Source organism: Hyperolius riggenbachi, chromosome 5 (assembly GCF_040937935.1).
Source record: "Hyperolius riggenbachi isolate aHypRig1 chromosome 5, aHypRig1.pri, whole genome shotgun sequence".
NCBI lineage: Eukaryota > Metazoa > Chordata > Amphibia > Anura > Hyperoliidae > Hyperolius > Hyperolius riggenbachi.
In genome coordinates this window covers 341,263,121-341,290,349 of record NC_090650.1, presented here as the reverse complement: position 1 = coordinate 341,290,349, position 27,229 = coordinate 341,263,121, and the positions used below count along the sequence as shown (strand labels likewise).

The 27,229-nt window shown below is 43.3% G+C and overlaps 1 protein-coding gene across 1 annotated transcript in view; it reads left to right on the top strand.

Annotated features, from left to right (window-relative positions):
• Positions 1 to 4,659: 4,659 nt before the first annotated feature.
• Positions 4,660 to 27,229, top strand: part of OPRK1 (opioid receptor kappa 1) — a 142,791-nt gene continuing 120,221 nt past the window's right edge. The window contains exon 1 of the mRNA XM_068234767.1: positions 4,660 to 4,907. The gene's annotated coding sequence lies outside the window, so the exon portion shown is untranslated. The remainder of the gene's footprint in view (positions 4,908 to 27,229) is intronic.

Sequence of the window (27,229 nt, the reverse complement as noted above, 5' to 3'; positions counted from 1 at the left end):
GCACTAGGAGAGTGCAAAATGCACTCCCCAAGAATTAACTACACTAGAACATTCGCAATAAGGTAAAAAAAAGGCTGAGGCTCTAAAGTCAGTCTTCACCAAACAAAAGCTATGACTAGCAAGGAATTCTGGGAGGAAGTGACATTTATACTGGAAACCTTCAAAGGAAGCAGACAAGCAGATTGCAAGATAAGTAGATGCAAATCAGTCAGCCTTGCAAACTGACAAAAAGGCCTCTTTTCCCTGGACTGAACTATGCAACCTGCATAGGAAACAAAACAGTCCAGGGAATTAAGGCCAGCAGAGCGGATTCTGACAACTCCCTGGAAAGGACCTGTACAAAGATTCTGGCCAGCCTGCGTAATCACTGCATACTATTCTGGACTCTACCACTGCTGTCCACAGAGTGCTTTTGAAAAAGTGCAAAATGTAGGTCACAGATGCTCAATTGGATTGAAATCTGAGAAATCTGGATCTAAAAAAATATGATTAAACTAGAGCACCTTTCATTATCCAGTATTATTCAATTATTATCCAATTACCCACTATAGGTGTTTTTTTTTCAATGGACAGGAGTCAGCATGAACACTCTGCCTTGTATGCTTAATCCCCCCTGGCACCTAGCCTGAACACCCCATGGGGGTTATTAACCCTTAAACCTCCCTTGTGCCTAACCTTAACCCCCCATGGTGGTGCCTAACCCTTCACCCCCCAGCTCCTAAACTTAACCCCCCATGGTGGTGCCTAACCTCAACCCCCCCTTGTTGGTGCCTAACCGTAACCCCCCATGGTGGTGCCTAACCCTTTAACCCCCCCCCCCCATGGTGGTGCTTAACCTTAACCCCCCATGGTGGTGCCTAACCTTAACCCCCCATGGTGATGCCTAACCCTTTAACCCCCCCAGCACCTAACCTTAACCCCCGATGGTGGTGCCTAACCTTAACCCCCCTTGGTGGTGCCTAACCTTAACCCCCCATTGTGGTGCCTAACCTCAACCCTCACCGCGCCTAACCTTATCCCCCATTGTGGTGCCTAACCTTAATCATAGAATTCAGAGATATTGTTGTAGCAACAATTTTTGGAGGAGGCCGACTTATGTATTTAATATTTTAACAATGCAGACTGGGTGGCTTTCCTGCTGATCATCTGCCTCTTTTACATTTAGCCATAGACCCTGAACTGAACATTAGGTAAATGTTTGTTTTAGGTGTGTGATTCAGACACCATTGAAGCCAAAGAGGTCAGTAGGACTACAACACAACTGGTCTTGTTTAAAAGGAAATACATATGGCAGCCGCCATATTCTCCCCACTGCAAGTTCCCTTTCAGAACAAAATGTTCTCTTGCTGCCAAATATATCCCACTCCACTCCTTTCCAGTTGCCATTGTAACAAGATTATCAATGTTATAACGTCATTCACTTCTCCGGTCAGTGGTTTTAATGTTGATGAGGGTTGATGTATCATCAGATATTCTATTCAATGACACAGCGATTGGTTCAATGTGAAATTGTGGAAAATCTGTGTTATGGGAAAAGGAGAAAGGATGGAACAGCAAAAATGACGGGTGAGTTGCATTCACAAATAAAAAGAATGACCTGGGAAGCTATAATTGGAAGCAGTTCTCCATTAGGTCTACCTGACCTGAATGTTCACTAAATGAAATTGAATCTTGATTGCTATTGGCTGGTTACAATATGTTTCTAGTAGTGAAGCGTTGATATGGGCTATTAAATGTGTTTTAAAAGAGCTATAACAGAGATGTTACTTTAAAAGACAATAATGTTGCTTTGAGAAAGTATTTAAAGCAGACCCAAACCAAACATTTTTTTAATTCAAAATATTTAGTTGCACCACTCTGACACATACAAAGATAAATAAACACTCCTTCAAGCCTATGAGCATTTCAGCGCATGCTTTTCACCCTTCTCTTTTCATAACTAGGGTTATACAGGTGGCAGCCATTACTTCTGAGCTTAGGGTCCTTTTACACTTAATCAGTTGCTCTCAGTTAAAACAGAAAGAAAACTGATTTTCAAAGTAAGTCCCATGTTTTCCTATGGCACCTTTCACACTTAACGCGTTTTAACTGAAAACTTCTTCCCAATGCACTGCTATGGAAAAAACACGTACCAACGCGCACTAACGCACACTAACGCGCACCAACGCACACTAACGCATACCAACTGATTAAGTGTAAAAGGGCCCTAAGTAGGAGGTTTTAGATCATGGGTGTGTGTGTCATCAGCTACCCTCCCTCACAGGGGCTTAGTCTATGTGAAATCTCACACAAGCTGAGATCACCTCCTCTGTGACATCATTAGTAGCAGCCTGTGTTTTGTTTTTGTTTTTTATCTCCTCCACCAGTCTGCCAGATTCTGTCCCGGGCCGGCAATATGAAAGGAAGGGAGGGGTTCCTCCAATAAGTATAAAATATTTTATATTTGTCATCATGCAGCTGAAAATAGGCTGCTATTTATTATTATAATTTAGAAAACAGATTTTATTTCTGAAATCTTGTATTTTTAATTTGGGTCCACTTTAACTGACAGCGTATGAGTATTGGGAGACTGGGCCTTGGCATATTGGACAGTTACCGAAGGAAAACTGCTGCTTGAATTATATAGCTGTGCATTCAAAGTAGAGGACTATTCCATTCCAAAGGTTTCCTCTGTGTGACAACCACCTAGCGTTGTGTATCCAAACATAATCACAACATGCACCCCTGTGAAATACAGCAATTACTAAGTGCCCCATGCTGAAGGTAACATCATCACAGGTACCCCTCAATATATATATTTGTTAAGGGTGCTCTGTTGTAAATGGATGGTTTCCAAGCATAAGGCTAAAAAAACACAAATTTAAAACAAAAAAGAAACTTTTAAAATATTTTCTTTTTTTTTGTTTTTAAAATCTGAAACTATCCTCCTTATAGCTGTATTTACTCTTTTTGTGGTGTTTCTCCATGTGGCACTTCTCACTATGACTATGATAGAGATGAAAATGTGACCATCCACACAATGCAAATACACAAAAATAGTATTCATGATATTGGATTTTAGTCACAACCAGTTCCTGTCCCCCATCTTTCAATTTTTACAAGTTTTTGTCTTCTTTGGAGCATGTGTGACACTGTGTTGCGTAAGGAACGGTGATGATTACCTGTGGCCCAGTCATATACAAGTAAAAAATATGCGCTACTTTAATACAGTGCCTACACAATACAACCTAGCTTCATGTACTTTTATGTTTTCAACATTATTTGGATCCACCCATGATCTGCTTTGATAAAAGCCACCCGCAGGGCCCCCTTTTATTTATTGTGCACAGGGGCACATGGTTGACTCCACCCCCCACTGGAACTATTTATTTAATGTGTGATGAATATGGAGTCTTAAAGTGAATGGGAAACACATTTAAAAAAAATGAGACAGATACTTACCCAAGGAGAGGGAAGTCTCTGGGTCCTAAAGCGCCTTCCCGCATCTCTCCTGGTCACCTCGTTCCGGTGCTGGCTTGCCCGGTAGCAGTATTTGACTAATTTAGTCAAATACTGCTTTACCCGGCGGAAGGAGTCTTCAGAAGTCTTCAGGGAGCCCGAGTGCTCCTGAAGAAGGGCGGCCCTGTCTTGCAACTGCGCAAGCACGCTCTCTTGCATGCTCACGCCAGTGCAGTATGGAGCTGCACGTCTTCGGGAGGACACGGCTCCTGAAGACTTCCAAATACCCATTCGGTGGGGGATTGAAACGGAGGGGGGGGGAGCCAGCACAGGATAGAGAGCACCGAGAGAGGAGACGGAAGGCTCTATACGACCCAGAGCCTTCCCTTTCCTTAGGTAAGTATTTGCTTCATTTTTTAAAAAATGCGGTTCCCATTCACTTTAAATAATGCCCTTTTTTTCTTTTCCCTTTATGCTAATAATGAAATAGCTTATTTTGTATGCTTCTGGTTTCCCCCCATGGTGTCAGTTTGAGACTGCCATTCACACAGCTGCATTGTCTGTCAGAGCGGAAATACTCTTCTGAGACTTTTTTTTATATTTTTACAGTAATTCATTCCGCTGCTATAGCAACAGGTGACAATACACCTAGTTCAAGGGCCTGTGTTATACTAGGTGCTCTTTACTTCATAATAATACGTTTCAGTACCACCAACTTCCGTTGTAAGTGCAGATGTGTTTGTGTGCCTGACTGCCTGTGTGTCAGCATAGCTATGCATTATTTACACACATGCTAGAACGTGCATTTATTTTACTGTACTGTTGTTAAAACAAATTAGCTGTGCTGGCTTTTTTTTTTTTTTTTTACTGTGGTGGATTTACACAGCCCACTTGTATAGCTCTTCTTATACATCCATGTGAAGTTCTGTATATTGTCACTTATACATGATTCATGTTGCAGCAATGCTTTAACATGGGATATTGCTTCTGGGCGTAATCCATGCGGAGATCTGCCTGTTGGCTTTTCCTACACTTTGCAGGCAGATGTCACAGCGCTATAGCCTCTGATGCATCCTGGCTTCAGAGAGCGGAGCTAGACCAGAGTGCTGCTGGATACAGTGATCTGGAGAGGGAGCGCAAGAACAAGTGGAGAGAGGAGGGGCTGGCTGCCACTAGCAGAGAAAAAGTGTTACCATGAGGTTAGCAAAGGGAAAAAAAAATAATAATGGAAGGATGAGAGTGAGAGATTGAGGGAGAGCAGGAAAGTAGCAAATGAAAAAAGTGGTCTTCCTTCTACGTACGTAAAATATGCATGGGAAATTGGAACAGCTCTAATCTGTATAAGAGGGTGAATTTTTTTCAACAAGAGAAAAGAACATCCACAGGGGGCATAATAAAGAGGACCAAAGCAGTGACAAAGAAACCTCAGCCAGTATCCAGCTGCACTCCCTCACAGCTGTCTGGAACAGGTAACAATCCTCTTCTACTTTCTGAATCATTTTCTGTCTAGTTATAGATTTAGCCTACACACAACTGCAACATGATGCTAACTTGTCAAAATCTTTATTGAGCAATACTTTGTGGACAGAGACGACAGCTTTAGTTATCTTTGCAGACACAACCTTATCTGTTAGTTCACCTGTATGAGATGTGCTACTGTATCATTTATTATTGATTTGTTCCAGCACAGAGAGTTGTCTTTCTTTCATGGAATGTCTTGTGGAATTAGTGCATTGTTTCATGTGGCGGTCTCTGGTGCTGTTACTCTTACCTCAGTTACAATAAATAACTTTTATTATGCTGCATGAAGACTGTATGGGGACACAAGCACACTGAAGGCAGGCATGATATTTTAAGTACAGTTTTTAAAGGTACCATACACATGAGATAATTGTTGCCCCATTAGAATTTTTTTTTTGCTTTAATCCTGCATGGCTAGGTTGTATTTTTTTAGTCAGTGTCTTTTCTTTGCCCTACGATAAGCCAGAGACAGGCAATCTAAATGTGCAGCTTGGTGGAAAGATCTTTCACGAGGGGATTTCAGCGAGCAAATCATGCCTGCACATCAATCAGTTATCTGCTGTGGATGGTCAGTTTAAATAGCAGAATTATTTAATCACTGAACACAGAACTGCTCACAGAACTGCATCATTTTCTCCTTGTAGTGCCATTATTATTTTTAGTGCAAGGCTAAATAGTTTTAACCTAATTGGTCATTTAGGCAACTGTTGTTTTTTTCCCCTCACACACATCTGTATTGACTGCCAGTATAAACAAAAGCAAATGCTGCATATACTGAATGAATGGGCAGATTGTATTATTCACACATGTACAGCACAGCACACATATTACACACATACCTAGGGGACTGCAAGCAGCAGAGGGTGCCTGGCTATGTCATGGACTTGCATTTAATGTAGGTTGTAATCTGTACATGGAACATTTGTTGTAATGATTGTGCCCCTTCTCTGGCTAAATGGGGGAGGCATCCCAGCACTCTGAGTGAAGTGCTTGATCTCAGTGTCACAGACACTTGTAACCTCTTGTGTTCTTTGGAAGAGCATTGCCTGCTAACCATGGTGATGGTAATCAGCTGCGATTAGACACATTTACATGGCAGTACGTGCTCTTTTTTTTTCATGACAGGTCTTTAGTTTCCATAGGTACTAGTTCTTTGCTCTAGTAAGTGTTGATCAGTCTAGATAAACTCATCATGGCTATTTATTCTGCGGATCCTCTGCATTTCAAACTTGCTGTAAAAATTGTGTGTTACTGGTTACAAATGCCGGTGTGGTGTAACTTTTAGCTACCTTGTCAGATTTTGCTACCGTTTGCAAAAACTGACAGTATATTACAGTAGAATCTCACTATAGTAAACTCTGATTCTGATATAGTCAACTCGATCTTCAGGTCCCACCAAATGCCTCTGTATTAAATACACAATGTATGACAAATTCTGATATAGTAAACTACTTTTCCTGGTCCCTTGTAATTTACTATAAAGGGATTCTACAGTATATAAGCAGGATAGAGCATTGCTGGAATGGCAGACAAATGCAGGGTGGAACGTGTGCTAGATGAAGAGTTTGGGCAGTAGGGGATACCGATCAGCGCAACCATAACGGCGAAGGATGGACACAGCTGCTGCAATACTGATGGAGGATGGACACGACTGTGGCAATAATAGCGGTTTATCAACAGGAGACAGCAGGGTTGTCTCCGGAGCAGTCACGAGACAGTCTAATGCAGTGATAACGGCTGTGGATCAGCAGGCGAAGCAAGTCATCTAGGGGCATGCACGGAGGTGCGTAGCGCCAGATGACGGCGCCACTATAACTGCAATGCTATAGTCCGACTCCGCGCCCCGCGTAAGGGTAATTCAGGGTTCCGGCCAACCACCGAAATACTTCTTCCTCCAAGTGTCTACTACTTGGAGTGGGAATAGTATTTAGCGCCGCCTGGTGATTCAGCGGCAGCAGGGTGAGTTCTCAATCACCTTGCCCTGCGCCCAACTGAAAAGGTGGTGTACTAATACGTATGCACAGCAAGATCCGCAGCTGTTCAGGATCAGGAATAAAGAAGCAGAAAAAAGTAGAGATTGAACCATGCAGAGGAACCTTCTGTGTAAGGGAGGCGCGCATGCGCACATCTTATAAGTAGCTATTGCTGACGGGGAGCTAAAAGTGATGTGATGTTGGCATTGATTTCCGAAGGTGATGATATAAAGGGACTCATTTAGATAGCAGCACTGTGAGCACATGGTACTCTTACTATTCAGGGACCACACATTGGCCTGGCTGAATTTATTTTTTATAGGCAGATATGAATCGTTTCAAGGATGTTACATAGACATGAATATGGTTACAGTTAGAAGACAGAACACATTGATGTTGATTTGTCAAGACAAGTGCATAGAAAACTCAATCACCCAATAAGATTTCAGCAGTAGAATGAATAAGGTATCCAACTGGTTTAGAGTTGCTCCGCATTTGGTTTAGCTTTCTTTTCTCTCTTATACTCTCTTTTATGGGCTCATCTTGGTCAGTTTAGTTTTTATGTGGTCTGCTTATTTCCAAAGCTTGAGATTAATGTTGAAACTAATTAGCAGCAATCACGGAAAGTGTTATAGTTTGTAGGGGTCCACTAAGTGTGGTAGAATTCAAATGATAACTTGGTGAGGTACAATTATTATCATTACTTTTCTGCCACTGACTCCTCATAGGCAGAGATGGATAGAGATGCAATGGGGCTCTGTGCAAGGTAGTAGCTTTGACTCCTCCTTATGGTCCTTTTGGTGATTTACAATGGAAGAAGGGCCAGACATAATAGGGGCCTCCCTGACATCAGCTGGGCCCTAGGAACCTGCCTATCTCCTTGTCGATGATCATGCTCTGCTCAGAGCCTCTCACGGTCTAATTTCTAGCAAATGGGTTGATTCATCATTCCTTGGTAATATTACTGTGCATGCACAGCACACAGCTATATTACCTGTAGTTACGTGCAGAAGTACCACGAGATACGCTAGTAGCGTGACACACGGTACTCTAGTAGCATAGTCACTTCTGTGGTAACCTGCATGTTACCATAGTACTTCTGCGCGTAACTACGGGTAATATTGCTGAGCCCTGTGCGAGCACAGTAATAATACCGCAGAATGATGAATCAAACCCCATAGTCACTAACTAATGTCCCTACGATAGTCTTAGAGCTGGTTTATGCTACCAGCGCTCTTCTTAGCACCAGTTATTTGAATAGTTCTTGCTAATGTAATGCTATGTGTGTGTTCTCACTTGAGCTTTAAAAAAATCCATTGGTGCTTAAAAAGCTTTGGTAGTGGGAACCATCCCTAAGTCCAATTTTGGGCAGAACCAATTAACTCACCAGAATGTTTTTGAAACATGTCTGGAAACCAGTGTTCCATCCATTTAAACTCACAAAACACGAAAACATGCACATTAGATGCAGACAGTGCCCAAGGTTAGTATCTGAAAGCAGGAACCTACCACTGCATTGTGGGAGTGATCGCTGGCATATCACCCTCTAGCATATCATCATGTATGAGGTTCTTTGACTCAAAGCTGATGTTTGGAAACATGATACAATTAAATAGTAAGAAAAACATATATTTCAGACAGGTAAAACATTAGTGATAAGGTAGGCATGCAGCACACAATATTTTAATTAGACATTACATTTGATGTACAGTAAGAAATAAATCTATGGAATTAGTGATTGATACGATGATTGCCCAACAATGATGAGAGTGCAAAAGGGGAAGTGGTAGACCAGGATCATGATCAGTATTTAAATCTGGAAGATTGCTTACCGGAACCACCATTCATTTAATGGGGCATACCTAGCATTGGAGTCATTTTACAGTAACAAAAAAGATGATTGTAAAGGTCTATTAAATACCATCAGTATTCATTTATTATGGGACTGCAAAGGTTCCATTCTACATAAATTGTCATTAGCCGTATTACTTTGCACTATTTTTCCAAATAGCAGCATAGCTTGTTTCGCCCTCCAAGAACATCACTGTCCAAAGTCCACGCATGCGTGTAAGTGACACTTTGCACTTTATGGAGGAGACAGCTTGATCTTACGGGACTACCTGTTTGCATTAACCAGAGATTGAAAATTGCGCAAAAGGTGGATCAGCGCAACACCAGGCCGCCTCCGAATGGCCTCCATCAGAGATGCGCTGAGCCCCCCCAGGAACTACAAACGCACCTTGAACCCAAACAGAAGCTCTGCATATACACCAAACGCATGGCTATTAAGTGGCAGCAGCTGACCAAAAACGAATTACATTAGTACATAGCAAGGAAATGAGCAGCGCTACTTAAAAACAGACTAGTGCCTACCTGCAAAAGAGTGCAAGCCCCACTTGTGGGGTCGAATACACACTGAGCATACACATGACCTGTCTACCACTAGAGGAGGATGTTGGTTTCCATTAACAGCTTGCATGCAACCTATTAAGTACTCGTCCCTCCCACTGCGAAGAAGTCAATCCTCCATGGGAGGGCTATGTATATGCATAGCCTGGGTGCGGCTAATCAAATAAAATCGAAAATTGCGCAGAAGGTGGATCAGCGCAACACCAGGCCGCCTCGGAATGGCCTCCATCAGAGATGCGCTGAGCCCCCCCCCAGGAACTACAAACGCACCTTGAACCCAAACAGAAGCTCTGCATATACACCAAAAGCATGGCTATTAAGTGGGAGCAGCTGACCAAAAACAAATTACATTAGTACATAGCAAGGAAATGAGCAGCGCTACTTAAAAACAGACTAGTGCCTACCTGCAAAAGAGTGCAAGCCCCACAAGTGGAGGATTGACTTCTTCGCAGTGGGAGGGACGAGTACCTAATAGGTTGTGCAAGCTGTTAATGGAAACCAACATCCTCCTCTAGTGGTAGACAGGTCATGTGTATGCTCAGTGTGTATTCGACCCCACAAGTGGGGCTTGCACTCTTTTGCAGGTAGGCACTAGTTTGTTTTTAAGTAGCGCTGCTCATTTCCTTGCTATGTATTAACCAGAGATTGCAGAGCTACTCCTGGGATTTTAGATACTAAGGATGGAGGAACATTACCCACAGCAGCATAAGCAGTTTTATAAATAAGAGGCAGGTAAAATAATCTGTTGGGTATTATAAGTAAGATAAGGAAATGTAAAAATTGTGACCTCAGTTTTATCTTCATGTAATCTCTTGGCAATTCTCCGTACATTTTAATGGTGGTAAGTCTGTATACTATGCAGCCTTAACACATTAGAAGCACTGGCTGCCACAAATAGATTAGGATGTAATGGAGCCGTAGGTAAGATCGTAGATTTCGGGCCCCTTGTGGTCCTTTTGGTAAGCTAAAGTGGAGAGAGGTCAAAGAAGGTGGCTGGTGGGCCCCTTCACATCCACTAGGCCCCAAGCACCTGCCTAGTTTGCCTGGTGGATGATCCTGCTCTGCTGGCTGCTGTCACTAAGGGAGCTTACTTGGGCCCCAAGAGGACTCTGAGGATGGCAACTATGCCCCCTCCTGCCTTTAGAATGCCTCCGTCCATTCTGGTCAATAATCTTTTTGGTCAAACCAAAGACTAAGGCCTTGTTCACATTGTGTTTTGCTCGTGTGTCCATTTTTTTCTGCATCTTTTTTAAGCATTTTCCAGCAATTTTCTGTGCGTTCGCTCATTTTGTGGGTGTTTTTGTAAGCACTTTTTCAGAGCGCTTCCCTCTTTTGATCAGGAAAAAAATCCGGAAACAATAAATACAATGTATTTTTTTTAAAAAAGCTTGCGCAATCGCTTGCCAAAGCGATTTTGTGAGCGTTTAGCCTCAAAAATGGCTCAAGCACCGCTTTTCAAAGTGGATCGCAAATGAACCACTCTGATATGACCTCTCTCATAGAGAGTCATTGCACAAACGCTTTTAGGGCGATTTTGAAAATCGCCCGCACTTAAAACTTAACAAAAACGCCTGTAATGTGAACAAGGTCTTAAAGAGAACCCGAGGTGTGTTTAAAGAATGTTATCTGCATACAGAGGCTGGATCTGCCTATACAGCCCAGCCTCTGTTGCTATCCCAAACCCCACTAAGGTCCCCCTGCACTCTGTAATCCCTCATAAATCACAGCCGTGCTTTGAGGCTGTGTTTACATCTGTTGTGTCAGTCTGAGCTTCTCCCCGCCTCCTGCATAGCTCCAGTCCCTGCCCCCCGTCCCTTCCCTCCAATCAGCAGGGAGGGAAGAGATGCAGGCGGGGACTGGAGTTCTGCAGGAGGCGGGGAGAGCAGCAGACTGACACTATAGAGATAAACACAGCCAGCTCTGACAAGCTGTTTGTCAGCAGCGTGGCTGTGATTTATGAGGGATTGCAGAGTGCAGGGGGACCTTAGGGGGGTTGGGGATAGCAACAGAGGCTGGGCTGTATAGGCAGATCCAGTCTCTGTATGCAGATAATATTCTTCAAACCCACCTCGGGTTCTCTTTAAAGAGTGTCTGTCAGGCTGCAAAAGCTAATTTAACCTATTTTGGTTCCTGGACGTAGAAACCACGTCCAGGAACCATGCGCGCTATCGCGCGCTCCCGCGGCCGATCGTGCGCGTGCACGCACACTCCCGGCCGCGGATTCGGTAGCCACGGAATCAATGTATCGGGCTATGGTGCCCGATCACTGATTCCTCTCCCCCGCTGAAAAAGCGACAGCTTCTCTCAGATGCTGTGCTTTTTCTGGCTGTTCCCTCCCCGATGCGTCACTCTAAGCGTGTGTTACGCTTAGAGTGACGTCATGTAAACAAACTCATGGCCGCCATCTTGTGGCCAAAAAGTAATACTACAACTGAAAGTAAAAATAAATCAAAATTAACACACATTTACATTATAAATCTATTGTTTACCTCCCACCCTCCCAAAACTACCCAAATAAAATGTTTACTATAAAAAAAACAAAAAGCATTACAATAAAAAAAAATGTAAATATTTACCTAAGGGTCTAAACTTTTTAAATATCAATGTAAAGATGAAATATTTCTATATTTTATTTATTTTAAACTTGTTAATAGTGATAGATGCAAAATGGAAAAAATGCACCTTTATTTCCAAATAATATATTGTCTCCATACATTGTGATAGGGACATAATTTTAACGGTGTAATAACCGGGACATATGGGCAAATACAATACGTGAGTTTTAATTATGGAGGCATGTATTATTTTAAAACTATAATGGCTGAAAACTGAGAAATAATGAATTTTTCCATTTTTTTCTTATTCTTCCTGTTAAAATGCATTTACAGTAAAGTGGCTCTTAGCAAAATGTACCCCCCAAAGAATGCCTAATTGGTGGCGGAAAAAACAAGATATAGATCAGTTCATTGTGATAAGTAGTGATAAAGTAATAGGCTAATGAATGGGAGGTGAACATTTCTCACGTGAAAACCACGGAACCTGAATGGGTTAAACTTCTATTCTCCTGTATTAAACAGTTTAGAAGGAAGCCAAATAGGCAATACTGAAGTTAAAAATCTCTCTTACTTTGATGTTTGCTGAACAGCAAGGCTCTGTATTCCCAAGCTCCTAAGCAGGCCGGCAGGACGCATAACAGATACTGCAAAGCATTCTGGGGCTGCTTCTTCTCCCCAGTGCACTCCCTTGGTCCTCCCCTTCATTTCCCTATCCCGCCCTAAGGCTGCTTTCACAGTGGGAAGTTACAGGCTCATGTTACAGCAGCTTGTAACAGCAGCCAGCACTGAAAAATCAATGTGCTGTTCACAGGGCACATGTTCTGTTAGAGTATACTGCGTGAGTCCGCTATTGTTCCTAGCCACATGGCTAATTAATATTCACTGCACAGTAGTGTTGTCCGGATCATGAACCATTAGGATCTTTGATCCTGATCTTTTTTGTGAGTCAAATCATCAGAAAGCAAGATAAGGGAGGATATTACATCTCAATTGGCTTCATACAAGACAGACAAACATGGAACCTGCCATGAGCTGTTAGGAGCATCATTCTCTGCAAATACTATGTAAAAATTCTGTGAAATCTAAATGTGGACAGTGAAATGCATATGTAATGTAAGTACAGCCAATATTTAGCTACTGATATACGTGTTTTTCTCTGAGACCCTATACCTAACAGCTCGACCCAGGAAGACTCAGAGTAGCCCTGTTGGAGTTATCCAACACTGCTGAGGCGATATGACAAGGCTGCACAGTATGCAATATTAACATCAGAGAGAAGCTCATATTGCTGTCTGGGGTTATTTTTGGCACATATATTGACTTGCAAAATGTGTTCTCATTTCTGCATAATACATTTTGTTTCTTCTATTATTTTATTACCTGTTTATTCTATGGAAATGTATGCTAACACTTGCTATTCCTTTTAAACTGCCTTCAATCTTTCTATTGTCATTTTGGGGTGCCTTCTATACCCACTTGTACTTACCGCACCCATGTTGAGGGGTGCTTTTTCATGTTGTTTTTTTTACATAAAATTGTATTTCCTGAGTGGCTATGCTGAATTTGGAGGACTCCTACCTGGACTCCTACTTCTACCTATCAGTCTAGCAACCTGGGTTTGTGAGTACATTCTCTTCTTATTATCCTTGCTTTGGCATACTACTCTATTGTTGGCTCTTGGGACCTCCTGTGTGTTTTAAGGCCCCCGAATGCCCTGTTTTTATACCCATTACAGTGAACAGCTTAAAAAAAAACCCACTAAAACCACAGAGATAAAAGTGTTGAAACCTTAACCCCAGACCTTCACCCAAATTAAGACATTTCAGAATAGACAGATTACTCATCTAAAAATCTGTGGTCAGTTGCTGCTAGTAGTGTTGGTACATGTGGCATATTCTAATTTGGAACCTTATTCTGAATTCTGCTGAACTGAACCTGAAACTATGTGCATGCACACTGCAGCAAGGAGTGTTGATTAACCATTGTTGCCGCCTCTGTGCGCTGCCCTCCATATCAAGTTCTAGCTCTCATGCTATTCTCCGCAACCCCCTGCGGAATCTCTTATCTGGAACTTTGAAGGTCTAGCCCACACACTGTGCAGATGCTCCTGTACACTAGAAGCTATTTGGTTGTTCCACTCAGTCTATGAGGTTTCCGCATGTATGTTAAACCTGCCACTATGGTCTGAGTTGTCTCTGTGGTCTCTTTGCCTAACCTACACCTTGAATCCGGTGCAGCTGTCTAGTATGGTATATCCCTGCTCCTAAGGATCTGGTGTTGTGTGGCTATTCTTGTACTGCAATGACCAATGCCTAAGTGCTGTCTTCGAGTCCAGCTCTTTCCAGCCATTAGTGGTATTTCCCACAGTGTCACCCATCTCAGATTTCTGACATTGGTACATACCATGCAGGGTCTTGTCTTGCAATGGCATTTCATCAGCTTGGTCTTACTTCCATGTCTGCTGCTGTCTTGGACATTCTGTCAGCAGCTCATCTTTGGATGTAAATATTGATGTTCTGGATGTTCTGACACTCACCAGACCTTGTTTGTCTTCTTTCTGACTAGTGTATAGTCTCTTGTTGACTTAGGATGGAACCCTCCCTGCATTGTGAAGAGCTTCTGGGTCTTCACATAGGCAACTTTTATTATCACCTTTGGCCATTTTCCAATGCTGGCAGGGTATCTGATGGTACAAATCTTGTTCCTCTCCATGTTGCCTACTCATTGTGGTTCTATTGCATGGTTGCATTCCATGGTTGCATTGCATGCAGCCATGGAATGGCAAGGAATTTGCATCTGGGCCAGGAAAGTCTCTGTATTGAGTTTGTATGTCTTCCCATGTTTGCATGGGTCTCCTTCCATGGGTTTCCATGGATCTACACACGACACACACACACACACACACACACACACACACACACACACACACACACACACACACACACACACACACACACGTACACACACACATACACACGTACACATACACACATACACATACACACATACACATACACACACACACATACACACACACACATACACACACACATATATACATACACACACAAACACACACACACACACACATACACACACACACGCACATACACACACACATGCATTCATACATGCACACATACACGCACATACACACACATACACGCACATATACACACACACACATACACACTAACATATTTACACACACAAGCACACACTCTTATACTGTATCTTATGCATGCAAGTAATATAGATACAGTATATATATATATATATATATATATATATATATATATATATATATATATATATATATATACAGAGAGAGAGAGAGAGAGAGAGGTAGGTTTACTTGAAGTTCAGAAACCCAAGCATCTTAATGAGATACTGCATGGCTTTCACATTTGTAGATGGAAACTAATCTTTTTATTTCGATCTGCAGCATGCTAAGAATTTCCAGAAGAGACAATAAGATCAGATCACTTTTCTTAGCAGCTGCAGCAACAGGAGTTGCTGTACTTTGTTTTGGAATACAGTTGCTGTGATATACTTGAGAAACTCCTACCCTCCTACAGGAGTAATTAGCTGCACAGGGCCAAAAGTATATTTTTCAACACCGAATAAAAGATTGCAACCCTCACTCCTGTTATAAATGTTACGGCCAGAACCCAAAGTTGGCCACTTCGGGATCTGGCCGGCCAAAACATGACGTGGCCGTGCCCCTGCGGACAATGTTAGAAATGAAATGATTCCTGTAACATTCATGTATTTTCTGGCCGTCTCGCTGCGGCCAAATGTATAAAAGTGAGTTCATTTAATTAAATTAAGCTGGCGGGAAAGTAACAGATGAAGCCGCTCTCTCTCCTCCCCCTGCCTCTCTCCTATACAATACTGGCAGCCGGGGACATGCGTGTCCCCCCCAGAGTCATTAGTCGCGGCAGGGAATCCTGCCATTCCTGCAGAGCTGGTGCTGGCAGAAGCAATGTCTGCAGCCACCCCGCTCTGCTTCCCTGGTGCGATGAACGACTCTGGGGGGGGGGGGGACATGGGTGTCCCCGGCTACCAGTATTGTATAGTGGGCAGGGAGTGGAGGCAGAGCCGAAGCCGGCACCATATTCTGGTACATTGCTGCTGGCTTAATTTAATTAAATTAACTCACTTTTATACATTTGGCCACAGCGCGACGGCCAGAAAATACATGAATGTTACAGGAATCATTTCATTTCTAACATTGGCCGCAGCAGCCGGCCACGTCACGTTTTGGCCAGATCCCCAAGTGGCCAGACTTCGGGTTCTGGCCGTAACATATACATCAAGAGATTAGGTTAGTTAACTAATAGTTGTGTGATTTCACATTTATGGAGGAACCCATAATCTATATATATAATAGAGTAAGTGCCTCAACCTTCAAACAAGAAGAAGAAGTAGCGCCCTGCCCCCAGGGCCGGTCCAAGCAAGAAGAAAGGGCTGGTCCAAGCAAGAAGACGAAGTAGTGTCATATCAAATTAAGGGCAAAGAGGGATAATTTGCATATTCAGTAGCAGTGCATTGTGGGTAACCACAAATGTTCACTTATAGCTGAATTACTGCAGATTTGCTTCTGTTTTAAGAAGGAAAATTACACCAAGCTTTGCTTTTTTTAGTAGGAGGGCTTTTTGGTCTCTTTTATCCTCCTATACACATTCCGAGTGGTTTGGGTCACCCTGAGCTGCTTGGTTACTCTGTTGTACTGGTCCAAGCTCTATCTCATACAGCCATATCAATCCCTACTATGTACTAATGAGGACCAAAAGTCTGAAATAGGCTGTCACATGTGGGTTTGATGTGACTATGTAAAATTTAACGCTATAGGGCTTGATTCACAAAGCGGTGCAAACTGTTTAGCACGGGTGTGCTAAACAGTTAGCACGGGAAGTGTCGTTTGTGGACTTTTGTGCACACAAAGTGCCGTGATTCACGCTATTGCGGTCTTTTGCGTGTGCAATTTGTGCGATCGTGGACTTTTGTGCGCGCAAAAGACCGCGATCGCGCAAATCGCGGCACTTTGCGCGCGCAAAGGTCTGCGAATGGCACTTCACGTGCTAACTGTTTAGCACACCCGTGCTTAACAGTTTGCACCGCTTTGTGAATCAGGCCCATAGGCTTGCTTGACTCACTAAGGGTGAAAAGGAATAATTTGCATATTTAGTAGTGGTGCATTGTGGGTAACCACAAATGTTCACTTATAGCAGAATTATTGCAGATTTGCTTCTGTTTTAACCTCCTTGGCGGTAACCCCGTGTGTGACACGGGGTAAGCCGCCGGAGGGTGCCGCTCAGGCCCTGCTGGGCCGATTTTCATAATTTTTGTTTTGCTGGACGCAGCTAGCACTTTGCTAGCTGCGCCAGCACTCTGAACGCCGCCGGCCCCTGCCCGATCGCCGCTATCTGCTGCGGCGCGGGCCCCCCCCCCTCCAGACCCCAGCGCTGCCTGGCCAATCAGTGCCAGGCAGCGCCGAGGGGTGGCCCGGGACTCCCAATGACCGTCAGTGACGTCGGTGACGTCATCCCGCCCCGTCGCCATGGCGACGGGGGAAGCCCTCCAGGAAATCCCGTTCTATGAACGGGATTTCCTGATCGGAGATCGCCGAAGGCGATCGAAGCGGGCGGGGGGATGCCGCTCAGCAGCGGCTATCATGTAGCGAGCCCTCGGCTCGCTACATGATTAAAAAAAATTTTTTTTTTAAAAAAACTGCTGCGCTCCCTCCTGGCGGTATTTTTCATACCGCCAAGGAGGTTAAGAAGGCAAATTACACCAAGCTTTGCTTTTTTTAGTAGGAGGGCTTTTTGGTCTCTTTTATTCTCCTATATACATTCTGAGTGGTTTGGGTCACCCTGAGCTGCTTGGTTACTCTGTTGTACTGGTCCAAGCCCTATCACATACAGCTGTATCAATCCATGCCAAGTACTGATGAGGACTGAAAGTCTGAAATAGGCTGTCACATGTGAGTTTGATATGGCTGTGTAAAATGTAAAGCTATAGGGCTTGATTCACAAAGCAGTGCAAACTGTTTAGCATGGGTGTGCTAAACAGTTAGTATGTGAAGTGCCACGATTCGCGCGATTGCTGTCTTTTGCGTGCGCAATTTGCCACGAGTCGCACGATTGTGGAGTTTTGCGCGCGCAAAGTGCTGCGATTCGCGGCAAATTGCGCGTGCAAAAGACCAATCGCTGCACTTTGCGCGTGCAAAAGTCCGCGAACTGCACTTCACGTGCTAACTGTTTAGCACACCCGTGCTAAACAGTTTGCACCGCTTTGTGAATCAGGCCCATAGGCTTGCTTGACTTACCAAGGGTGAAAAGGAATAATTTGCATATTTAGTAGCGGTGCATTGTGGGTAACCACAAATGTTCACTTGTAACTGAATTATTGCAGATTTGCTTCTGTTTTAAGAAGTTAAATTACACCAAGCTTTGATTTTTTTAGTAGAAGGTCTTTTTGGTCCCTTTTATCCCCCTATACATTCCAAGTGGTTTGGGTCGCCCTGAGCTGCTTGGTTACTCTGTTCTACTGGTCCAAGCCCTATCTCATACAGCCATATCAATTCTTACCATGTACAGATGAGGACCAAAAGTTTGAAACAGGCTGTCACAAGTGGGTTTGATATGGCTGTGTAAAATTTAAAGCTATAGGCTTGCTATACACCAGTGGATCTGGATGCTTGCTTGGGTTATTAGGGTGAAAAGAATAATTGGCATATTTAGCAGCAGTGCATTGTGGGTAACCACAAATGTTCACTTATAGCTGAATTATTGCAGATTTCCTTCTGTTTTAAAAAGGCAAATTACACCAATACAGCGGGTGGCATTACAGGAAGTGACAACAGTGGAACACGGAAGAGGTGAGGCATCCCCGCCTGCTGCCTCTTACTAATAGTGGCGGTTGCTACTGTGCTTAAGCAGGAGGGGGAGGAGGGGGAGGGGGGGGTTCCTGCTGAGCTTAAGCTGGAGGGGGAGCACACATGAGAGACCCAGTTGAAGGGGGGGTCCGACCCCCCTCCCCGCCGCTGTGCCCAATACCCCCTTCCTGCCCTCTACCCCCTTATGCGGCGTATGCTACGCCGCGGGTCGGCTAGTGAGAAGATAATTCTAGTAAACTCCGAATGTAGAGGATTAATTTAAATAAAGAGATTCTTGTTGTCGATACTGCATGCATCTGCCATCACTCCACCACTACTTTATAAATCTCTCAGCAACCCTGAGTATGATTCAGAGCCTTTTCTAGGCACAGGCCACAAAGGAACCCAATGCTACATGGCACCCTCAGCAACTTGGCATCCAATGCGACATTGGATCGCCCAAACGGTTCACATGCGATCTTGTTCACATGAACAACGCAGGTTCGTGTTGAAACACGCACATTTAGCGAGTTCGACCCGCCCCCTATACTACATCATTGGGCTAAACTTTGACCCTCTACATCACAGTCAGCAGACACATGGCAGCCAATCAGGCTGCACTCCCTCCTGGACCCCCCTTATAAAAGGCAGCAGCGTCGACCATTTTCTTACTCTGCTGCTGCTATAGTGAAAGAAGGGAGAGACATTGGAGAGATAATGGAAGCGTTAGTTACGAGGTCTTGTTAGCTTTCTCCTTGTTGATATTTGTTGCTGAAAAGCACCACAAAAAAAAGCTCTTTTGAGAGCTAATGTTCTTGTGATGTGTTTTTTTTTGTGTGGCCCACTGACACTGCATATACAGCCCTGTCTGTCACAGCTCGCCCTTGCTAATTGTTATACTGTGCGAGGCCCAGCACATTCAGTGCATACCTTTTCACTGCATTTGTGTGATTGCACATTGTATTATACCACCAGTCACTGCATACCTTTCACTGCATCTGTGTGACAGCACACTGTTTTATATACCAGTCAGTGCATACCTTTTCACTGCACCTGTGTGACTGCACATTGTATTATACCACCAGTCACTGCATACCTTTCACTGCATCTGTGTGACTACACATACCAGCAGTCCGTGTATACCTTTCACTGCATCTCTGTGACTGCACATTGTATTATACCAGTCAGTGCATATCTTTCATTTGAATGGATAGCAGACTTGCCCTCCATAACAGATTATCGTTATAGGGTTTCAAGTGTATTCGTCTCATCATTATACACCAGTCAGTGCATACCTTTCACTGCATCTGTGTGACTGCACATTGTATTATACCAGCTGTCAGTGCATACCTTTCACTGCATCTGTGTGACTGCACATTGTATTATACCAAACTTATTGAAGGCAGAAAGGATACAGCACTTGCACAACAAGCTGGCAAGTATGCTTTACAGTGCGTTTAAGGGTAATGTCACAGCACAACGGAATAAAGGTGCCACTGCCAGTAATCTTCCTCCTCCTCCCATGTCCACGAAGGCAAGGACAGGACGCACTAGCGATCTCATGGTGATGTCGGACATGCGGACATTCTTTAGTCCAACGCCCCGCCTTAGCCCTTCCAGATCCACCCTCCACCAACGCCTCGACCGGCAGGTAGCCGACTACCTGGCCTTAAGTGTGGATATAGACACTCTGAGCAGCGATGAACCCCTGGACTACTGGGTGTGCAGGCTTGACCTGTGGCAAGAGCTGTCACAATTTGCCATCCAACGTCTGTCTTGCCCTGCCTCAAGCGTCCTGTCAGAAAGGACCTTCAGCGCACCTGGAGGCATTGTCAGTGAGAAGAGAAGTCTCCTAGGTCACAAAAGTGTTCAGTACCTCACCTTTATCAAAATGAATGAGGCATGGATTCCGGAGGGCTACTGCCGGCCCGAAGACTAAGTCAGTCCCCACACACAGCATCTCTGCCTGCACGCCGTGTGACTGACTGCCCCAAGACTAAGTCGGTCCCCACACAGCATCTCTGCCTGCCGGCCGCTTGACTGCCTTCTCTGCCACCACCAACAGGGTCCAGGACTCCAGTTGGATTCCTGAATTTTTAAGGCTAACAAGAAGCAGAATTTTTCTGGTGTGTGTACATGCCTGCCTAATTTTTCTGGCTGTACTGCGGCTGCAACAACAACAAAAAAGGCATGTACATGTGTCAATTCCCCTTCGTGATAGTTACCTTGCCGCAGTGAAGGGCCTTGCATATCACAATGAAGCAATGACCTATATGAGTGTGTTGGGGGGCACACCTGACCCAAGATAATAAGGTTGTTGCTTCCTTGTGGACAGACCAAATTCGATCAGCTGGACAGTCACTGTTGTTCTGTCATTGAGCTACCTCAGCCCGACCATATAGGCTTGAAAACCGCCATCGCCTGCACTCTCGCCATCGTTCGCACCAGTCCAGCATGGCCATTACTACACAAACAGCTGTTTGCGGTGCGTTACGCAGTGAGTTTGGTCTGTCAGTGTGAAGCAGTACACTACTTACATTACCTGCTGATCCATGTCTACACACGCAAGATGTTTTCAAGCACTGTATGCCTCCAATTTAGGAATGCAATGTGATTTCTGCCCTTTAGGGATTATAACGCTGCTGTGCGTCAAATCCGGGGGACTTTTGGCGTGTATCCCACTCCGCCATGCCCCCCCCCCTCCAGGTGTTACACCCCTTGAAACATCTTTTCCATCACTTTTGTGGCCAGAAAAAGTGTTTGTATTTTTTAACGTTCGCCTGCCCATTGAAGTCTATTAGGGGTCGCATGGTTCGCGCAAATGCAAACTTTTGCGGAGGTTCACGTTTAAGGTTCGCGAACCAAAATTCGGAGGTCCAAGCCATCTCTAATCACTGCTACTTAGCATTCAAAGTTACCGGGCACCTACCACTATCTAGTACTTACTGATCCTTGGCACCCACTGCTACTTGGCATCATCTGTTATCATGCACTCAGTGCTACATTGCAACCATAGATAGCACCTAATACTATTTTACGTGGTACTCAATGTAACTTAGAACCCACTGCTACATACTTCATGCTGTGACTTAGTACCCACAGTTACATGGTACACAGTGTTACTCAGTACCTAATGTTACCTGACATCCAATAAGAAAGTGCATGAACTACTTCTTAGCACCTATGGTTAGCACACAATGCTTATTGGCATCCAATGCTACATGGCACTCAATGCTATTTGGCTTCCAGCCATATGGCACATAATGCTGCTTGGCACTTACTGCTATTTGGCATCCTCTTTTACATGGTACCCCCTGTTACCTGGAACCCAAATGATGTCCCTTTCCATAACCTGTTCTGGCCAAACCCAAGTTTGAACATCTATCTCTTTGTTTGTTCCAAGAGGTTCTCCAGAACCCAGCAAAACCATTATCAATATAAATATTCATGTTTGTAACACATTGGGCTCGATTCACAAAGCGGTGCTAACCCAGTTAGAGACTTTAGGCGTGATAACCATTTTTATCATGCCTAAACTCAGTTTAGGCATGATAAGTTTAGGCATGATAAGTTAAGGCATGATAAGTTTAGGCATGATAAGTTTAGGCATGCTAAGTTTAGATAAGTTTAGATCGCATGCAAAGTCCCGCACGCAAAGCAGCGCCATTAAACTCTATGCAAAGTGCACCAGACTTTGCTAGCGCAAAACTTTTGATCAGCTGTGCACTACGGTGCTAAGCAAGTTGGTTCTTAAACTTATCACGCCTAAAACCTTATCACACCTAAACTTATCATGCCTAAACTTATCACACCTAAACTTATCACACCTAAACTTATCATGCCTAAACAGAGTTTAGGCATGATAAAGGGCTTTTCACCACGGTGCTAACTGTTAGCACCGCTTTGTGAATCAGGCCCATTAAGTGATTGCCTTTAATACGTGATGTATTTGGGAGTGTGTGTCATGTTGATGTGTGTGGGCTGGGCAGTTATACATGTTGTATTAGGCACCAAATGCATCTATAGCTGTGATATCACTATTATGGAAGTGAAGTACGGCTCTTTGCTAGTTTTGGCTTGTATCTGGGTTTTTTTTTGTATTTCTTTTTCAAACTGCTCTCCAGACTTTCCTTGTCAGCTGTTCTTGATAGCTCAGAGTTCCAATGCAGGGAGCGCATCTCACATTCTCAAGTATGTACAGGTTAAAGATTCTTATGCAGTAAAGGGTTCAAGAGGGTGGTGCTTTTTACTGGGCTGGCTGGTACCTGTACAGTACACATTCATCTGTACAGGGCCTAAGAGGGCTGTGACAACCAATGACTGCAATTTGTATTGACTAGCCTTGTTTGCATCTGTCTGTCTGTCTTTGCATGCTTTCAGTGCAGACATTGGTTTGTACCTTAAAGGGGGATTGTCAGCCCCCAAATCAAATTCCATTTACCCACTGTTCTGTGTTTATTATGCAGCATGCAGCCTTACCCTGCATTGCAAGCACTCCAATCTATGCTGAAATGTTTCTGCTGTAATAAATCTTATCTCAGGCATCCTGTCTCTATTTGTTCCATTGCTGACGAGAAGGAAGTTTGTCATCACCCTTCCCACATTCCTGCTCCTCACTGATTGGCTGAGGGCATTTCAGTGAGTTGCTGAAATTTTATCTATACTGTGCTCGTATGTGTTTACAAAGCAAGCTAGCTATGATAGTGCAGTTTTTAGGGGAAAAAAAAGTAAGGGAGGAAATTACATCAGTATTGGCTTCAGTCCAAGGGAATTAAAGGGGAACTGAAGAGAGAGGTATATGGAGGTTGTCATGTTTATTTCCTTTTAATCAATACCAGTTGCCTGGCAGCCCTGCTGGTCTATTTCTCTGCAGTAGTATCTGATTAAAACCAGAAACAAGCATGCAGCTAGTCTTGTCAGATCAGACTTATAAGTCTGAACCACTGAAACACCTGATCTGCTGCATGCTTGTTCAGGGGCTATGGCTAATAGTATTAGAGGCAGAGGACCAGCAGGGCTGCCAGGCAACTGGTATTGTCTAAAAGGAAATAAACATGACAGCCTCCATATACCTCTCTCTTCAGTTCCCCTTTAAGATGACAAATGCCCGAAACAGAATTCTCTTTATCTACTGTATAAAATTCACAGAAATTAAAATGTGGACAGTACAATACATAAGTTATGTAAGTAGCACAAGTAGTTATCTACTTATATATGTTTTTATTTGGATACTATGGCTGTCCCTGCTGCTTTAACATAACAGTGCGGCTCTATCCTTCTGTACTCTGTCTGCACACCCTCATCTACGGCATCACCATGCTGCTATGCTACGCTGTTAGCATGCATTAGTATATTGACTACAGTTTAGAGAATTATAGATCAACCTCTACATCTTCACAAAGAATGCTGTCTTGCTCTGACCGCTTGCAGAGATTTGTTTAAAAGTGAAGGGGCATAACCCTTCTAGGTTTGCTGTTTTCTGGTGTATGTGCGTTCTGCTTCAGCTGGCTTTTGTGGCTGATTGAGTGACCATCTTTCTCAGCAGTATTTATTTTAGCTCTGGATTTAAAACTTTTTTTTAAGAAATTGCTAATAACTATCTTAATTTACAGCATCCTCTTGATATAGTGAGACAATGGTATATTTGTAAGTGACTGTGGCAAATATTATCATTTCTTGTACTAAAAGAGGGACTACAGTTATCCTACTAAAACAAATGACTGATAGAAAGCACATTAAAGCCCTAACCAGTGCATCCTTAAAGTGGGATAAAACTCTGACGTAACATTCAATAAAAATGTGTTTCCTACTTTTAATTACCCATACAGTTACCACATTTTCTGTTGTGCACAAGTAATATTGTCTGTCTACAAATTACAAATTTCCAAAGTACAGTTTATCTGCTCTAAAAGCTGCCATTGCATTTAATTTCATAGATGCTGTATTTATATATTAAAATCTATCTAGTGATCACTCCTCAGCTCTTTCTGCTTTTCTGCTTGGTACAGCTCAGTTTCAGCAGTTTGCTAATGTTTACTAAATGTATCTGACAAAGGAATGTAAACAAAAGATAATGTAATCACCACTTCGGATGCAGCCAGAAGTTGCCCACTGAAGCAAGGAGCTTTCCACTGAAGAACAAAGTGCTGTGTTTAATTGTTTGAAACATGTTCTGCTACATTTTGTTTGTGATAGTAGATTTTATGCTGTTAGTAATCTTTTAGAGCAGGAAAGGAAATGCTGAGTTTCATACCACTTTAAGCAGATGTTTTGCCCAGGTGGTCAAAAATCGGAGAAGAATTAAACATTTAACTTTGCCGTCTACCAGACATACCGGGATCCATTTATTACCTGTCTCAGTGAGAATAATCAGTTAGTAAATTACTCCTAAAATACTGAATTCCATTGCAAAATCTGGGGTAATAACTCCACAAGAAATTTCCAAGCATATAGAAAGAATTAATAAGGCTTGTGAGTAGACATTTTCCAGTAATAACGACAGTATCAGTAGTACTACCACTCATCTGAGGGTGGCAGCTATGGGCTTTGGAAATCCCAAGGCCTTGTTGATGGAGAGTAGAGAAGAGGATGGATGCTAGGAGAGGAATATTTCACCCTAGTGTTACTTTGACACATTTCTCTACTTGTCATCTAGAAAGTGTGATCCCTAATTGGCCACAATGGCCCATATGCAATGAACTTTTTCTCCTGAGTTTTCTCATCAGGGTCGTATTTGTACTCTTTACTGCCCAAAGCCCACTATCACCAGCTGCCCCCGAACCGACAGCATCCTAAACCCCCCCCCCCCCCCAACACGGCAGGGATTACATTATAAACTCCTCTGAGGACAGTTAGTGACGTGATGGCAGGGATCACATTATAAGATCCTCTGAGGACAGTTAGTGACATGATGGCAGGGATTACATTATAAACTCCTTTGAGGACAGTTAGTGGCATGATGGCAGGGATTACATTATAAACTCCTCTGAGGACAGTTAGTGACATGATGGCAGGGATTACATTATAAACTCCTCTGAGGAGAGTTAGTGATGTGATGGCAGGGATTACATTATATGCTCCTCAGGGGACAGTTAGTGACGTGATGGCAGGGATTACATTATAAACTCCTCTGAGGACAGTTAGTGATGTGATGGCAGGGATTACATTATAAAATCCTCTGAGGACAGTTAGTGACATGATGGCAGGGATTACATTATATGCTCCTCAGGGGACAGTAAGTGACATGATGGCAGGTATTACATTATATGCTCCTCAGGGGACAGTAAGTGATGTGATGGCAGGGATTACATTATAAACTCCTCTGAGGACAGTTAGTGATGTGATGGCAGGGATTACATTGTAAGATCCTCTGAGGACAGTTAGTGACATGATGGCAGGGATTAGATTGTAAACTCCTAGGCGAGCATCACATTTGGTGAGTGACAGGCAGCTCAGAAATCACTGTAAGTGCTTGTTTGCTGTCTCTTCATTCCTGAGTGCCAGATCTGTTGGTAGCTGCTCACTGCTATGTGCAAACTCTGTGTAGCAGGAAGAATGTTCAGTAAGCTAACTGCTACTGCCTCCCTGCTGCCCACAGCCTGCACCTTGCACTTCTGGTGCCCTAGACCATTGCCTTTGCGGCCTTGCCTGAAATCCGGCCATGTTTCTCATAGGTGATATGTTCACATCTTGTCAATAAAATACTCAAAATATTTTGATAGTACTTTTTCACCTACTTGTTTGTACTTTTTCAATTGCAAAGTGGTGAACAGTTATTTTAAAGAAAAGATGAAAAAATATTTCCTAGGAGAAAACTCTTGGGGAAAAACGTAATTGCATTTGGACCAATGTGTCCACAAGATATGTGTCTATTACTTTTTCTTTCATACTTTTCTTTTTTTTTCTTTTTCTTCTTCCTTTTCTGTTGTTTTCTCTCTTATTTTCCATCATGTGGTGGTTGGGATTGGTAGTAGAGATCTTAAGAAAAATACCTGCAGTTGGTTTTTATTCTTCTATTTGTATTAGGAAATTGACACAGATAATGGCATATAATCTGTGTGGGTTTCCTCCGGGCACTCCAGTTTCCCCCCACACCCCCAACATATACAGATTAGTTAACTGGCTTCTCCCTTAATTGGCCCTAGACTGCGATACATACACTACACGATACACACATAAATATATGACTACGGTAGGGATTAGATTGTAAGCCCCTCTGAGGGACAGTTAATGACAAGACAATATATTCTGTACAGCACCGCGGAAGATGTTGGCGCTATATAAATACTAAATAATAGTAATATGTGAAGGGTGGACATTTTGCTGTTAAAAGGGACACATTTGATGTAGGAAAGTAAAATGCTACTGTTAGGACTTTTAAATTAGAGAGTAAAAAACAAAAAGGCACAGCTGTGGGGATTTATAATTGTGTTCCCATTATAGTAGAATATTTA